Source organism: Colobus angolensis, unplaced genomic scaffold, assembly GCF_000951035.1.
Source record: "Colobus angolensis palliatus isolate OR3802 unplaced genomic scaffold, Cang.pa_1.0 Scaffold1, whole genome shotgun sequence".
NCBI classification, from domain to species: Eukaryota; Metazoa; Chordata; class Mammalia; order Primates; family Cercopithecidae; genus Colobus; species Colobus angolensis.
Window position 1 is genome coordinate 19,491,551 of NW_012110918.1, and position 15,051 is coordinate 19,506,601.

The 15,051-nt window shown below is 51.2% G+C and overlaps 1 protein-coding gene across 1 annotated transcript in view; it reads right to left on the reverse strand.

Moving 5' to 3' along the window:
- The window catches only part of B3GNTL1 (UDP-GlcNAc:betaGal beta-1,3-N-acetylglucosaminyltransferase-like 1), a 121,806-nt gene extending 107,524 nt beyond the window's left edge, over positions 1-14,282 (reverse strand). The window contains exons 1-3 of the mRNA XM_011928748.1: positions 14,278-14,282; positions 10,564-10,574; positions 8,846-8,910 (exon numbers count right to left, since the gene is read on the reverse strand). The gene's annotated coding sequence lies outside the window, so the exon portion shown is untranslated. The remainder of the gene's footprint in view (positions 1-8,845; positions 8,911-10,563; positions 10,575-14,277) is intronic.
- Between the last annotated feature and the right edge of the window lie 769 nt (positions 14,283-15,051).

The window sequence follows — 15,051 nt, forward strand, 5'->3', positions numbered from 1 at the left end:
TGCAGGTGCTCACTGCAAGCCTGATGAGGAGCAGGATGTGTGCTTGTCCTCGCCTTTCCACACAGCAGGTGCAACCTGCCTCAGGTGCTAGAGCCGAGCCCCCTCAGCAAACAGGCAAATCAAAACCATACGCGCGAGGGAGGCAGCGAGAAGGCCGTGTCACCTCCGAGATACGCCGGAGAGAGCTGCACGGCCTAACCTCACTGTGAGGAAACACAGACAGCACAGGTGTCACGGTGTTCCACAAAGAAAGTGCCTCAGAACCTTCAAAACATCAAGAAGAGCAGTGTCAAGGTGGGGCTGAGGGTATTCCAGGCGGAGGAGATTACAGAGACAGGGCAACTAAACGCAGTGCGATTCTGAGCAGGGGCTTCTCCCACGGCACCACTGGGACGGCCTGGCCCAGCACCAGGTGTGAGTTGTGCCCCGGTGAGGGGAGGCCTGGGCTGCAGGAGAACATACTCGGGATGACACGCATGAGGCTGGTGGCCTATGCCAATGGCTCAGGGAGAACAAAAAGTTCTCTGCAGTATCCTTGAAATTTTCCATGAGTTCTGGTGGTTTCAAAGGGGAAAGAGAAATGGGCAAAAAGATGCAAACACTTTTCACAGAAAAGGAAACCCACACGGCCAAGAACGGAAGACGACGCTCACCGTAACCCGTGACCGGCAAGTGCAAATCCAGGCGCGGTGAGGCCCCCTTGACTCCTGCCAGGAAAGTGAACCCCCTGGAATTCTGAGTGCTGGAGAGCCAGCGAGAGTGCCGGTGTCTGCAGGTATCTCTCTTCCGTGCCCTTGGAGCTGGCAATTCCACTTCCAGGTACAAACCTAAGAGGAACACACGTGCACAGCCGGAGGTTTGTGCACGGGCGATGGCAGCACCACTCCTGAAAGCAAAAACCAGGCGGCAGACGCAGGTTTGCTCAGCAGAGAAACCAAACGAACCGCCAACAACAGACACGCAGAGGGGGGCAGGGAGCTCGCGGACAAACCCAACCTCACATGGCGAAGTGATTTTCAACAAAGGCTTCAGCACAATTCCATGGAGAAAAGAAAGGTCTTCAACAAATAATGCTGGGACTGAATAGCCACATGAAAAAACTAACCTTGACATTTACTGCACGCCACATACAGAAATTAACTAGAGACGGACAAGAGACGCCGACAGGAAAGTCAAAACTAGAAGCTACCAGGGAAATACAACTTCTCCTTCAGGGTAAGCAAAGGTTTCTTAGGAAAAAATTTAACTAGAAAACAGTAAATAAGTTGGACTTCACTGATATTAAAAACTTCTGCTCATAAAGACACCATTAAAACATGAAGAGGGGCCAGGCACGGTGGATCATGCCTGTAATCCCTGTGTTTTGAGAGGCTGAGACAGGAGGACTGCTTGAGCCTCAGAGGCTGAGGCTACAGTGAGCCGAGATTGGACCACTGCACTCCAGCCTGGGTGACAGAGTGAGACTCTCTCTCAAAAAAAAAAAAAAAAAAGCCACTTACAGGGAAAAAATATCCACAATCCATACACCTGACAGAGGACTTGTATCCAAAATATGTCACAAAACTCTTTAACTCATTACTAGTAAGATAAACAGGCCAGGTGTCGTGGCTCACGTCTGTAATCGTAGCATGTCGGAAGGCCAAGGCGGATGGATCGCCTGAGCTCAGGAGTTTGAGACCAGCCTTGGCAACACGGGGAAACCCCATCTCTACTAAAATACAAAAAATCAGCTGGGTGTGGTGGTGGGCACCTGGAGTCCCAGCTACTTGGGAGGCTGAGGCAGAATTGCTTGAACCTGGGAGGCGGTGGCTGCAGTGAGCCAAGACCGTGTCACTGCACTCCAGTCTGGGTGACAGAGAAAGACTTCATCTCAAAAAAAACAAAAAAAGATAACTCAATTTTATGAAAGGTGAGATTAGGGCATTTCACGAAAGGAGATTTATGAATGGCCAATAAGCCCACAAAAAGGTGCTCACCATCATCACCAGCCATCAGGAAAATGTCAGACCACAGTGAGACACAGCTCGGGGCCACGAGAATCATGAAAACGAAGGCCGACGGCGCCAACACTGCAGAGCCCGCACCTGCTGACGCGAAGGCAGAACAGCACGAACGCCGGAAGACTTCTGCAGACTCCTTTAAGGTAAAAATACCTTTCCCTGTGGTGTGCCAATTCCACCCCTAGGTAGTTCCTGAGAGAAACGGAAAGGTACATCCACAGACAGACAGACAGGAATGGTAACAGCGCCTTTCTTCCAGTAACCCGAGCCGGAGACTGCAGCATCGAAACAATCACGGTGCCATCACACGAGGATGAGGAGACGGTACGGAGCCAGCAATACGAAGGCTGGAACGCACGCTCATTCGGCCGAGTGGAAAGAGAAGCGAGAACGCAGCCGTGTGGTTTCACGTACGTGTGAAATTCAAGGGCTGGCAACGGAAGCCCTGGGCCTCCGAGTCGGGCCAGCGGCTGCCGCGGGGACCGGAGCCGGGAGCGCGCAGGGTCGTTCCGAGAGCAGGTCTCCGCACTTGGCTGGGGTGTTAGTTACACAGGCATGCGAGCTGTCAGACATCGCAGATTATCCATGTTGTGCACAAATTTCACACGGAAATCTTGTACTTTGCTGCATGTAAATTCTGCCGCAATTTTCAAAACCTGGATAAACTATAATGAGATGCAACTACATGGATGGACCTTAACAACAGTAAGGTTTAAAAGTTCCAAAATACTATGTACAGTGATACCCATTGTATAAAGTTAAAAAGGACTGAAGTTAAAAATTTTTTTTTCAGATTTGTATAGATACCAAATACTTATTTTAAAGGAGAACAAGGTGGGAGGAGCAGAGAATTTGGGCGGAAGGAGGCAGGGGATACGCGTGGTCACCTGCGAGACGTGAGAGGACTGAGCTGGCTCTTGTTTTAGGTGGCAGGTCCATGGGTGTTTGTAACACTAAGAAAATAAAAAATATAGGTGTGGAGTCATAATGAGGGAAAAGAAGTCAGGCTCGGGGGAGCCGGGGAAGCAAAAAGAAAAAGATTGGCTGTACGTCTGTCTGCCTTTCCTCATGGTCCAGGACACACAGCATTTCTGCACAAATAACTCACCTAACTCACAATCTTCCTCTGCCCAACTTATCAGCAGACCCTCGGCTGAGAGAAAAATACAGCTTAGCTCCCTGCAACCTCAGCGTTACCAGCACTGCTCGTGGCCCTCTCCAGCACAAGCACCACCTTTAAAACCCCGGCAAGGCTCTGTCTCCGGCCAGTCAGCTCCTCTCTGCTGATGTGCCCGTTGCTTTCTTGCAACCTATCTTCGTGCTTTCTCAAATAAATCTGCCTTTCTTGACCTACAGCTGTCTTGGTAAATTCCTTTACCACCTGCACCACTGGCCTTGGTTAGTCGCTACCCAGGAAGACAGGTACCGTTATAATCACAGAGACGAATAAAACGGGCCGTGCTTGAACAAATGAGAATGTGTCCTGAACCAAGGGACGTGATTAATTTGATTCTGGGCTCCTGAGATCCTAAGATCTAAATTTAAAAAGAAGAAAAAGAGGCCGGACGCAGTGGCTCACGCCTGTAATCCCAGCACTTTGGGAGGCCGAGGCGGGCAGATCACAAGGTCAAAAGATCGAGACCATCCTGGCTAACACGGTGAAACCCCGTCTCTACTAAAAATACAAAAATTAGCCGGGTGAGGTGGCGGCGCCTGTAGTCCCAGCTCCTCGGGAGGCTGAGGCAGGAGAATCGCTTGAACCCAGGAGGCGGAGGTTGCAGTGAGCTGAGATCACACCACTGCACTCCAGCCTGGGCGACAGAGTGAGACTCTATCTCAAAAAAAAAGAAAAAAAGAAGAAGAAGAAGAAGAAGAAGAAATCATAATGGAAATTAGGAAACATAACTGAATAATTACTAGAGCTTTATATTCAAATTTACGGACACCCCTACGTACTAACTTCTCCATGGGAAGGACTGGCAGCGAGGATGAGAACAGCCAGGCTTGTCTGACCCTCCCCACAGCCCCGGGGTTGCCACAACACTGCAGAGCTGGCTAAGTGGAGGCAGAGCCTGTGGGCTGTCCCTGTCTGCGGCGCCCGCCCCGCCTCGGCCCTTCTCACCCCAGCCACACGTGCCACACGTGCCCCTCTCCTCTCACCTGAAGCCCCAGTTCAGAGGCCTCGAGGCAGTTCCAGGAAGGCCACGTGGCTTCCTGTGCATGTGGATAGCCACGCGGCAGTTCCCCAGCGAGGACGGGAGTCGGGGGACGCGGCCGGTTCCCCAGCGAGGACGGGAGTTGGGGGACACGGCCAGTTCCCCAGCGAGAAAGGGAGTCGGGGGACGCAGCCGGTTCCCCAGCGAGGACGGGAGTCGGGGGACAGACAGAGACTCTCCACCCTGAAACCCTGAACGGCAAAAGGAAAAGAAAACCTGGTCAGCTCAGCAGGCAGTGCTCTAAGAACCGCTGGACCCCTAGGTGGAGCTGCTCTGCAGACCTTGTCATAGACATTTCGTTTGAACATTTCTAAGAGGCCTGGAACCCAAATCATTGTAATGAACGAGATATTTAAAGTCTATTTTCTTTAAAAGCCAGGCTTCTTGTTTTCTTTGTTTTATTCTGCTGAAGTTTCCAAGAACACAAACAACCGAGACGAGAACACGCAGAGTGTGCCAGGAGGAAACGCCAAAGAGAACACAGCAGCGTTGTGCCAGGAGGAAACGCCGCGCCAGGCACTGATCGATCAGAGGCCGGCGGGGAAGGGCGTAAACTCAGCGACGGCCACCCGAGCACCCACGGGTCCCTCGCAGGACAGCGCCACATTTAGACAGGGCTCTGTGAGGACTCACCCCTGCCCCTTAGGAACCTGGCCATGGGACAGTCACGGGGGAGGCCTTCCACAGCCTTTCCGGACACCTGAGCCCACCTAACAGGCTGGAGGACAAGCCGTCCAGGCGCTGTCACGTGACGAGAATGGTGTGCAGTGAGGCTCCACTCTGACAGCAGTGGGTGTGGGGCGGGTCCCAGGGAGGACGGAGATGCTTCATGAGCAAAAGGTGAAGATCTGTTTAAACTGTCCTCAGTTGCCAACCCTAGAGGTCAGGAACCGTATCTGTCCTGCTCTAACGCCCTCTGCACATACTGGATCCAGAGTGAGTTTCAGGTGACGTTCATACTGGTCAGCCGGACAAAACCCCGGCGTCCTTCCAGGACGCTCACCTCTCGTCCTCATCAACTCCACAGGGCAGCCAGCACCCGGGAAGCTGCCCACAGGCCCAGCCTCACAACATCTGCAGACCTGCTCCTAAGCCAGGCACGGGGGCCGGACGACGGGTCAGACCAGGCCCGCCTCCGACCCAGACCGAGCTCGGGGTCCCAGCACGCTCTTGTTCCCAGGCCTCCCTCCTCCTGTGGGGGCTTCACGATGTTGATGCTTCAATGCACCTTCAGTATGAAACAAAGACACCCCCGCGGCAGGGAATCAAATCCCTGAATACAAGGAAACCTGTTTTTGATGTTGTTCCCTCTAGACGCTGACAAATGAGACCACGGATCTGTGAAAATGTCTCTTTGGAACCAAGAGGACATGAATTAGCCTGTCCTCAAATTTACACAGCTTAATCTCCCTGCCTCATAAATTCATCTGTGTTTCTACTTTTTCTGCTTTTCTCAGGGTCCTTCCTCTTCTGTCATGGTTTTGGTTTTTGGTTTCTGAACTATGAAGACCAAATCTAAACTCTGTGATAAAGTCTGAAGACCCAGGGCAGTATCTGTGTGTCCCACACTGAACCCCAAATAAAGCAGAGGTTCTGTGCCCTGTTTGTTCCCTCCCAGACACCCCACCAGTCACCAGAAGCAAGCGTGCCACGGCCAGCTGGTCTTATGTATCACAATGCAACTGGCTGCTGCCTGCAGCTCACCAAAGCTTTTTGCTGTTGTTTTTGAGATGGAGTCTCACTCTGTCACCCAGGGAGGGCAGTGGCGCTATCTCAGCTCAGTACAACCTCTGCCTCCCAGTTCAAGTGATTCTCCTGCCTCAGCCTCCTGAGTAGCTGGGACTACAGGTGCATGTCACCGCGCCTGGCTAATTTTTGTTGTTTTAGCAGAGACAGAGTTTTGCCATGTTGGCCAGGCTGGTCTCGAACTCTCCTGACCTCAAGTGATCCACCCACCTCGGCCTCCCAAAGTGCTGGAATTACAGGTGCGAGCCACCGCGCCGGCCCCAAAGCTTACCAAAGTTTTACCTTAGCATTATTCCATGATTTATTTAAACTAAACCCTGAGAACAATTCAGGTCCCTAGTGTTGGGGGCAAGGCTTCCCTGGTCAGACTTCTGCACCACGGTCTTTCTCGGACACCCCTGGCATCAGTGGGCTTCCGCTCCCAGCACACCCTCCCTGTTGCTCTCCCAGTCCCACGGTGGCCGAGACTGACAGAGCCGGACATCGATCCACTCTCATCTCTCCTGTCCTCTCTCCCGGATGGCTAAAAGGCATTTCGAGGGCCCGATTCCCTGCTTCTTCCCGTCTTTCACGCTGTTCCTGCTGCTGAGCTCGCTGGTGGGACCCCGGCACTGCCCTGTCAGGCGACTCCTGGGCCTCGCTCTCCGCTCTGTCCTGGCTCCCGGCTTCCGAGGGCCCACCGAGCTTCTCTCCTGGATCTCCCACACCTCCGTGAACCTTTTCCTTCCCACCCTTCGGTGAACAAAAGAAAGCTACGAAGGAGACAGAGGAGGGAAGGGGGTGACTCCAGCATTTTCTCTTTTCTCCTAGGGCAAGATGGAAACGAAGTTGTCCCAGCTGGAACCTGTGTCCTGGGGAGATTTTAAGATGCTGCAAGGACAGGGAGAACCTTGCCAGTCGCTAGCTGGAACCTTGCTGCTGCTGCTGTCGCTGGAGAAAACATACGATCGCCACAAAATACTTCAGGAAGAACAATTTTAAACCGAAAACGAAGATGACCGCACGCCTGTCACCCAAAGGCAACAAAGCACCACGTTCCGTGTGGTGGGCTGAGCTGTCCTTGGTGGACACTGTCTTAACAAGGAAAACACTGGATGGACCATCTGAGCATAAAAACATGAGCCCAGGGAAGGGTCAGGAGAGAGGGCTGAAGGTTCTGCGTAAGAAAATGGGAGATATCTGAGGCGTTTTGGTCTAAGAAGAAAAGAGACGAGAAGAAAGAGACCCAGGCACCAGGACAGGGGCCGCAGCAGCGGGTGCCGCCCTGGGGGTTCTGCCTTCCCGGGCCGGCCGGTGATCCTCAGTTCTACCCCATCTGCGCGGGCACGCCTCTCCCAAACCTCCACGTGTACCAAGACCTTGTGCAGAGGCTTCTGGTGATCAAGGAAAAGAGCTGGGTCAGGAGGAGAGGAACAGGCGGGTCCCGCGTGAATCCCTGCATAGGCAGGAGCCTGGGCCAGGGCGGCCTGGAGACGCTGAGCGGCACCCCAGGAACGCGCAGAAGCCCAGGTACCCGGCCGCAGAGAAGGGACAAATACAGATAAATGTTCTTAAAGTTTATTTTAAAGTAATTTTTAAAATATCTATAGTCGAGTGTAGACTATACAAGCAACTACCTGTTACTCAGTCATTTGTCCTGCTGTTGAAAAGTTTTTATAAACAGTGACCCCCACGGAGACCCGCCGGAAACTTCTCCACCGTGACCCTCCTGTCCCACATTAACGTCTCTATTCTCCATCATAGTCAACGACCTGAAGCTTCTTTGTATCCAAATTGTTCTCAGAGAGGCCGAGGAGGAAAGCTGAGGAGTGAAGGACACTCTTCAGGCTCTTGATAGAAAATGCAAAGTTACACTGACAAGATGGCATCAATTTAGACTGTCCACAATACCAAGTTATCTACTTTTTTTTTTTTTTTTTTTGAGATGGAGTCTCGCTCTGTCGCCCAGGCTGGAGTGCAGTGGTGCAATCGCGGCTCACTGCAAGCTCCGCCTCCTGGGTTCAAGTGATTCTCCTGCCTCAGCCTCCCAAGTAGCTGGGACTACAGGTACCCACCACGCCTGGCTAATTTCATATTTTTAGTAGAGACGGGGTTTTGCCATGTTGGCCAGGCTGGTCTCAAACTCCTGACCTCAGGTGATCCATCCGCCTCGGCCTCCCAAAGTGCTGGGATGACAGGCGTGAGCCACCGTGCCCAGCCTTTTCTTAGTGTTTTCTTATCAACCTTTATTAATCAGTAAGGTTATTAATCTTTTAAGTACCATATTTTCCGATTTCATCCCAGTTTATCTTCATTTTGCTTACATCGCTCTCTGCTGTGCAATTTTACATTTTTATATCATTGTACTTATCATGATTAACTCATTAAGTGCTAACAGCAATTAAACAGCAACAACCATTGACCTTAATTTTTAAGGTTGTCTAATAACTTTGATATGGCTGGGCTGTGTCCTCACCCACATCTTGAAGTGTTGCTCCCACAATTCCCACGTGTCGTGGGAGGGCCCCGCTGGGAGGCCACTGAGTCACGGGGGTGGGCCTTTCTTTTCTGGTGATAGTGGGTGAGCCTCAGGAGAGCTGACGGACTTCAAAGGAGGAGTGTCCCTGCACAAGCTGCCTTTCTCACCTGCCGCCACGTCAGACACGCACGACTGTGAGGCCGGCCCGGCCACATGGAACTGCGAGTCTATTGGACTTCTTTTTCTTTATAAATTACCCAGTCTCGGCTGTGTCTTCATCAGCAGCATGAAAACGGACTAATATATTATTGTCTAATAACCATTAGAAAACTGATTTTCAAGAACCACACTAAAATGTAAGATCATTTAATTATTCAACCAACATGTACACATGTATACATTACAAACGAAAGAAAGTTACTTACCGAATCCAAAAAGCAAAGGTAAGACCCTGAGCTCTGGGCAACTGCTTGATTTTTAGAGTATCCGACTGTGGAAAAAAGAAGAGCAAAACTCTTATAATTCAGTTTCCCGCAGTTCTCTTTCCTAGAGCTTAGTATACAGTATTCTTTTTTTTCGAGACGGAGTTTCCCTCTTGTTGCCCAGGCTGGAGTGCAATGGTGCGATCTCAGTTCACCGCAACCTCCGCCTCCCGGGTTCAAGCGATTCTCCTGCCTCAGCCTCCCGAGTAGCTGGGATTACAGGCGTGCACCACCATGCCTAGCTAATTTTGTATTTGGGGTTTCTCTATGTTGGTCAGGCTGGTCTCAAACTCCCAACCTCAGGTGATCCGCCTACCTCGGCCTTCCAAGTGCTGGGATTACAGGTGTGAGCCACCGCGCCGGCCAATGTACGATATTCTCTAAGAAAGCTAGGAACATTTTGCGCTGCCACCAAAAACATGGGTCAGCTTTCAAAGGAATGAAAGGAAAGTCAGAGACAGACAATATTCCACCTCTGGTAGGTGGCATAACGAGAACAAGGATAAAACACAGAGTCCACCGGGCACTTCATTAAAGTCTGAAACACTCACTGAAGGAAAAAAAAATGAGATGGACCTTTACTGAGTACAGCACTAAGCTAAGTCCTGCAAATATTTTTTTAAACAAAATTAAAATACCCCTGGAAGGAAGTCTGTAAAGTCTACTCTGATGAAAGTCAGGATCCAGGATCCAGTCACAAGGGGGAAGTTGGGGGCTGGCACACGTGTGTGTGACGGGCTGGAGGTCACTGAGCTGGACACTCGGCAGGTGGTTTGCGTGTGTGTGATGGGCTGGTGGAGGTCACTGGGCTGGATGTTTGGTGGGTGATTATCTTGGCGTGCATCTCGGTCATGAGCTGAATGTGCGGCCAGCATCCCCAACACCAGAGTGGGTGCACGCCCCATGCCCCAGCTCTGACCGTAACAGACACCCACAGCGTCAACCCAACGGAGCTCAGTCTTCACGGCCACTGAGAGCAGCGGTGTCGTCAGAGCTCAAAACTGGGAACTACCCAAGCGCAGAACAGAAAAGCTGGCAACACACATGACAAGAAGGCACCCTCCACACCCTCCAGGGCGGCACACACAGTGGGTGCCTCTCCCAGGCTGCCGGGTAGGGCACTGGCCCGGAGCACAAGAGCAGCTGAAATTCTTCTGTGCTGTGAGAAACTAGGAAAGCAGCTGCCCTTGGGGAAAGGCGGTGACCAGCGGGACCTGAGGGGCTTCTGGGGGCTGGGATCTTCTGTTCTTCCTCAGGGTCCCAGTTACATGGTATGTTCAGCTTGCGAACCTTCATCCAGCCGTACAATGATGACGTACGCTTTTCTGTGTGGATATTACATTTTAACAGGAGTTTCAAAAAGTCTTTGTCTTCAAAGATATCACAACTGAGCTGGAAAAAGAGCTGAACGATGACCTATGGTTAAATGCCAAATGAACGGGATTGAAAACAGGGCTAGGGAGGCTTAGAGGGTCCCTGCCAGGGAGCTGTGGCAAGAGCCTGAGGCTGTTAAGAATGTAAACTGGCAGAAGCAGGCAGCCCAGGGCAGACCACCATCCTGGGTGCCGCTCTGTGGGCGGTGGGCAGTCTGGGCAAACAACATAACACTATTTGGGGCAGCCTATGTTGGGAAAGCAGGCACTGGGCAGCTTCGTGGGAACCGCCTGCTGGGCTAAGAAGGTTCAACATCCCCTGCCCGCAGGGGTAGCCAAGGAAGGCCTCTGAACCAAGAGTAACCGGCAGAAATGGACGTGTGGCAAGCTCAGCTTGGATGCGATGGCGGGGTGGGTGGGAGGCGGCATTTAGCTCAAAATGAGGGTGCTGAGGAGGCTCCAAGGGGCAGGATACCCACTTTCCCTACAAACGAGGCTGGTACCACCGGGCAGCCAGGAAGGTCACACAAAGCAAAAGAGATGTGCACAGAATTACACAGTAAATCTCTCTGGTCCAAACCAAGACAAGCTGCAGAAAGCTGTGGGTCTGAGGGGACAGTGGCCAAGTGCGCATTTCAGCCACACCCGTGTCCCTCTCCCGTTTCCACTACACGGAGGGGCCGGCAGGGCTCCCGCCCCACGGGGGCTGCCCTGTTCCAGGAGGGGGGTCATTGGCACACTCACGGCACCACTGGGACTGCGCGGCTGCACAGAAGTGAGACGCAGAGTCGCCCACCCTCTCTGCGTCCTCCAACCCGGAGCAGTGCCCCTCTGCAGGGTGGGGGGGCTTTGGACCAGGTAGCAGTTTAATTTCTAGCATTAATCCCTAGAGTTTAGCCAGCTCAACCCAGTTAGCCAGATGATCCCAGATGTCAAAAAGCCAGGGGCATAAACAGGTGCAGGCAGGAAATACACCCGGGGTGGCGAGCGCCTGCTCTGCCCTGGGACGGACGGTGGGCCGTGTCTCCAGAGCTGCTGCAGCCAAGCCTCCATCACCGCTGCAGAGCAAGGTGAGAGCCCGGAAGCTCCCCACGAGAAACACAGGCAGAGGGCACCTGTGGGAGCGAAGGGCCGGAAGGGGCCTCCCATGAGGCCTTCCACAGGCACGCCGCACTCACCAGGGCCTCCGCTCACAACATGGCTTGTCAGTGTCAGGTTTCAGGAGAGAATGGTACCCGTGAACCTGGGTAACGAGGGAAGACTTATCTCACTAAGGAAGCTGGAAGTTTCTCACAATGAATCCTGTGTTTGGCAGAGACAAGGAATTTGCTTTAATATTATTGCCTTGAAGAAAGTCAAATGTTTGTGCGGGACTCCTGTTTGGGGAGGCCGGTCCCTTTGTGAGGGGATCTGGTTGCCATGGTCTCGGCAGGAAAAATTCACATGGAGGCGAGATATTAACATTCCTTCCTCCTGGAGAGAAGAGGGTGGGATTGGGCTTCATTTTGGTTTCAGCGAGTGGCCACATTATTAGGAAATGCGGGGCTGAATCATAATACATGAACCAACCCATTTCAAATACCCAGCACTTCTGAAAAGAGACACTTTGGATCTATGTTATCTAACGGTCAATGTAACTCTCCCTATTTAAGAAAAAATATTATTACAGGAAAATACGTCCCTTTCAGCTATAACCAAACCAACCCCATTTTATTAAAGTGTAGAACAGGGTCCTCACGAGGTCTCCTTACACACCTTCAGACAGGCAGCAGGACGGCTCATTTCAGCCCTTCAACTTGGTCCTTCAGAACTTTACAACAGATTGCCTTTATTGTTGATAGAATTCATACAAATGGGATGTGACTCAAGTTAGAGCTAAGCTATAAAAAGTATTTAATGAAAAGCAAAATGTTTTGAATATGGACGAATGTTTTTAGACAAGGAGTGTCACAACAGTCACCAAAATACTTTAAATTTGTTTTCATCCAACTATAAAAGATGCAAAACACCCTCTAATATTCTTTAACTTAAAAGAACATTAGGCCAGACACGGCGGCTCACGCCTGTAATCCCAGCACTTTGCGAGGCCGAGGCGGGCGGATCACGAGGTCAGGAGATCGAGACCATCCTGGCCAACATGGTGAAATCTCTACTAAAAATACAAAGAAAATTAGCCGGGCGTGGTGGCGGGTGCCTGTAGTCCCAGCTACTCGGGAGGCTGAGGCAGGAGAATAGCATGAACCCGGTAGGCGGAGCTTGCAGTGAGCTGAGATTGCACCACTGCACTCCAGTCTGGGTGACAGAGCGAGACTCTGTCTCAAAAAAAAAAAAGAATATTAAAGGATGCTTATAGTAGTTTCAAAAACCAATTTGTCTAAACACATTTCAGAAGCAAGTTGAAACAGACATTCTACCAATTTATAGAGTTTTCTATTTCAAACCAACAAAAGATAATGAAAACAAGACACAACTTGGGAAAAACATCTTCCAAATACACAAGATGATGATGATGACGGACAGCTGCCAACACCTCCTGAGTGCCCGCCGCCCACTGTCCATCCCAGGGCGGAACAGGCACTTGCCTCCCTGGGTGCATTTCCTCCCTGTGCCTGTTTATGCCCCTGGATTTTTGACACCCTGCCGAGCGCCTGCCGCCCGCACCTGTTCTAGGTAACCTGCTGAGCGCCCGCCGCCCGCACCTGTTCTAGGTACGCTGCTGAGGGCTGGCTGCCTGCACCTGTTCTGGACACCCTGCTGAGCGCCTGCCGCCCGCACCTGTTCTGGGCACCCTGCCGAGCGCCCGCCGCCCGCACCTGTTCTAGGTACACTGCCGAGCGCCCGCCGCCCGCACCTATTCTAGGTACCCTGCTGAGCGCCCGCCACCCGCACCTGTTCTAGGTACACTGCCCAGGGCCAGCTGCCCGCACCTGTTCTGGACACCCTGCCGAGGGCCCGTTGCCTGCACCTGTTCTAGGCACCTTGCCGAGCGCCCGCCACCCGCACCTGTTCTGGGCACCCTGCCGAGCGCCCGCCACCCGCACCTGTTCTAGGTACACTGCCGAGGGCCAGCTGCCCGCACCTGTTCTGGACACTCTGCTGAGGGCCCGTTGCCTGCACCTGTTCTAGGCACCCTGCCGAGCGCCCATGGCCCGCACCTGTTCTAGACACCGTGTGGATTAGCTCATTTCACACCTCACAGTGCTCCAAGACGGGTACTGACTACCACGGCCTGTTCACGAATAAGGAAATGGAGGCAGGGCGAGGCGGCTGTGAAGCCGACTCCACCAGCCTGGCCCCGCTAGCCTGGCCCCACACCTGAGTCTACTTCCCTCCTGCCTCTTCTGAGCCCCAAAGCGCTGCAGGAGAAGAGCTGGGGCTGCGAGCTGCTCCTGTTCACTGAGACACCCCGCGGGTGAGCCTGTAATTATGTGAATCTCACAGATCTGAACAGGACCCAACAGAGGACTTAACTCCACAGGCTCTCACACAGGGACTTTCCGGAGGGACTCTAAACCCTCAGCCGCTTGCCCCTGAAATACGTCGTAGCTATAAGACTCCCTCAGGACCAAGTCCACTGGAAAGTGGGGCAAAGCCACCCATTCCGAGCACATTCTAAAGCAGTGGCTCCTGATCCTGGATGCATCTCAGAATCTTCCGGAAAGCTTTCAAAAGCCCAATGCCCATGCTGCACCCCAGACCAATTACATGAGAATATCTTAGGGTGAGACTCAGGCCTTGGTTTTATAAAACTCACTGATGATTCTAACATGCGGCAAAGTGGATGACCATTATTTTAGAGAAGTTGTGACTCCTCAAATCCGTAGGAACCTGTCCACCAACTAAAACTGTATCATCTGCCAACCTCGACTTTTTCAGCCCCACGCAATAGAGGCAGGCATCATTTTTTCAAGTCTTATATGGAAACTTTAAAGTCAAACTAAAAGCACCCTGATCTATTACAACCAAAGCTGAGAACACAAGCTAATCATTCAACATAGAAACAGAGGGTGAATGAAGAAACCTCGACATATCTTGACCTAGCATCATGAAATTTCAAAATTCAAAACCCCAAAAGAAAAATCGTAAATACTTTGAGAAACAATACCTTTAAAATAACAAGAGTCAGACTGGCATATGATTTCTTATTAGAAACACAGACACTAGCATATAATGAGGCAATCCCTTTAAAATTCTAAGAAAAATTAGTTTGCACCTAGAATTCTATACCCAGCCACACTGTCAATTGAGCATAAAAATATTCTTGAGCAAGAGAAATAAGCAGAAAAAAAAAGGTTGAAAAAATAATGGCTGAAAAATTCTCAAATTACTAAAATTTTACTGGAGGAGCCCAAGGGTATATGTGAACATGCAGAAGAAAAAAAATAGCAAACATAGAGATAGATGGATAAGTCTGAATCTGAAAATGGAGAGAAAGAAGAATGAAGAGAGTGAAGAGCATCTCAGAGGAAGCTGGAATACTATTAACTGTACCAACATATACACAATGCAAGTACCACAAGGACAGGCAAGAGAAATAAGCAGAAAAAAAAGTTTAAAAAAAAAATGGCTGGAAAATTCTCAAATTATTGAAAAACATTCATCTACACATCCAGGAAGCTCAACAAGCTCCATGCAGGATAAACACAGAAGATTCGCAGCTAAACACATCACTGCAAAAATGCTGAAAAAGCCGAAGATGAGGACAAAATACTGTGACGGGACAAAATCACTTGTCACTTACAAGAGACCCTCAATAAGGTCAATGGCTTACTTCTC